The sequence below is a fragment of the Caloenas nicobarica genome, chromosome 27 (genome assembly GCF_036013445.1).
Source record: "Caloenas nicobarica isolate bCalNic1 chromosome 27, bCalNic1.hap1, whole genome shotgun sequence".
NCBI classification, from domain to species: domain Eukaryota; kingdom Metazoa; phylum Chordata; class Aves; order Columbiformes; family Columbidae; genus Caloenas; species Caloenas nicobarica.
Genome location: NC_088271.1, coordinates 1,775,711 through 1,778,064, shown reverse-complemented (window position 1 = coordinate 1,778,064; position 2,354 = coordinate 1,775,711).

Here is a 2,354-nt window from a genome sequence, read left to right as displayed (position 1 = left end):
GGCAACAGCTGAAACTGCTGTGGTTTGAAAAGCAAATAAATGTCTGGATGTTCCCCGGCCTGGCTCCTTCGCTGAGTGGGGGCTGCTGGGAGGTTTGGGGGCTGCTGGGGGGTTTGGGGGCTGCTCGGGGGGGGCGAACGCTGTGGCCCAGTGGCTGGAGACCCCCAGGCGTGGGGGGGGTCCCCAGCCGAGCCTGCGCCGCAGCCGAGCAGCCCAAGGGCCAGGGCGGGTGTGATGGTGCCGATGCACTGTGAGACCCCCACCTGGGGCCCCAACCCTCCACAACGGGTTCAGACCTTCTCCCCCGACCCACGGGCCAGACTAAAGCCCTTCCAGCCCATCGGCCCTCAGGTGAGCACGAGGGATTCCATCGCTGCAGCGCGATGCCGGGAGCTGCGGGCGCTGCGTGGCCCAAGGGCATCGCTGCTGCATGGATCGTCCTGCAAAGCCCCAGAGCAAGGAGACCCCCCCCTCGTCACCCGAGACCCCCCTCGCCGTCCTCCTGCCGCGGCAGCAAAGTGCCATTGCTGCATTTTCCCGCCGTGTTGCTGTGGCAACGCAGGATCCGGCACCGCATGGGGCTCCCGCGCGTCACCATCAGCAGCGGCACAGCCACGAGGCCGGTGACCCCGCCGGTGCCTCGTCCTCCCGTGAGAGCCGGGCAGGGATGCCGGGGAGGGACGCCGAGCCACGGGCAGGGACAGCAGCAGCGGTGCAGACAACGCGAGACCCCTCGGGTGTCCTCCGGTGCCGCCACCTCCCCCAGAGCCGTCCTCATATGGTGGCGGCAAAACCCTGTGTGACCCGGCCCCGGTGTGGAGGAACATCTGCTCCCTTTTGTCACGGCCTGTAAATCACTGGCGGGTTTTGCTCCACAGCCCCCAGGAACTGCCACCGAGCAGGGCTGAGCCCCCGGTGCAGGGGCAGCCTGTGTCCCCCCGAATGGGCACTATGCCGATGGCACCAAAGTGCCACCAGCACCGAAATGCCACTGCCAATTGGATTAGCAGAGGGTATCCCAGAGCCTTCACCTTGCAAACATATGGATTATCCGGCATAACCCGGGCTCAGTGCTGGAAAAGCCACCCGGGGATTAGCGGGAGGATCGCGGGGACTCAGGGGCACCGGCGGGTGGTGCCTGCCCGGTTAAGGGGTTGGTGACCTGGGGGGTCTGACACTGTCCGGCAGCAGCACGAGGCCCATGGGGTGCAGGTGGAGGTGACACAGTGGGACAGACCCCCAGCTCTGGGGATCCCGCGTCCCCCACCCAGCGCTGCCACCATCACAGCTCTCATGGCTCATTGCGGTGAGCGATGGCGTCACAGGCCGCTTTGCCCAGCGGTTTCCATGGTGACTGCCAGCCTCGTGTTCCCACAGCCCTGCCGGCAGCACTGGGGACCCACAGGGCCCAGGGGGGAGCAGGAGCATCCTCATCCTCCCCATGCACCGCTCCCCCATCCCCCCCATGCTTTATTTGCCCCCCAGCCAGTGGTACCTGCTCCATGACCCCCCTCCAGCTGCAGGGGAGAAGTCACCTCATTAACCAAAGCCCAGCTGCTAATTGCACAAATCCAGATTCCCTCACACTCTGTGAAATCCCAGCACCAGTGAAGGGACTTTCCTAACCCTGCAGCCACTGGTCACCTGTCCCACCGGTCCCCCATCCCACAGCATCTCCACTGGAAAAGCCACAACCCCATCCAGAGCTTCAGCAATGGGACAGGGGGACACGAGCTTTATCCATCCCCTGCCAGCAGCTGCCACCGTTTCCATGGTGACACAACTGAGCTGGGAAGTGTAATTACTGCACCAGCAGCTAATTAGCAATTCGTTACTTGTCCAAGTGGGCTGGGGCTGGGCAGGGGGATGCTGCCCCACCAGATACCGCTGCCCAGCTCTCCTACCAGCACCTGGACAAATCAGCACAGAAGCAGCTGCCAGTGGCCTCACTGCATCCCCAGGGAGCTGCTGGAGCACCAGACACCCCCAAACACGCTGGGGTTCAGCACTGTGCAACCAGCCGGCCAGAAAGCTCCAACACACCCAAAGCACAACAGACAGTAGTATGTGTTTGACTTGAAAGGAGGTTATTTCATGGATATTAGCTAGAACACATGGAAAGTTTAGGAATGTGAAGTAAAAATAAAAGTGCTGGAGGGTGACAAAGGCAGAGTGTCCGTGCGGGTCCCACAACCCGGCAGGGCTAGAACATCAGACACCAAGATGGACAAACACTCTGCCAGCCCAGAGCTACACGAGGAGTCAAAATTATATAAAATGAGGCAGCTGAAATTACATTAGAAGGGAAAAAAAAAAATCAGAAGCAAAATAGGCACAATAAAAAGATAGGAAAA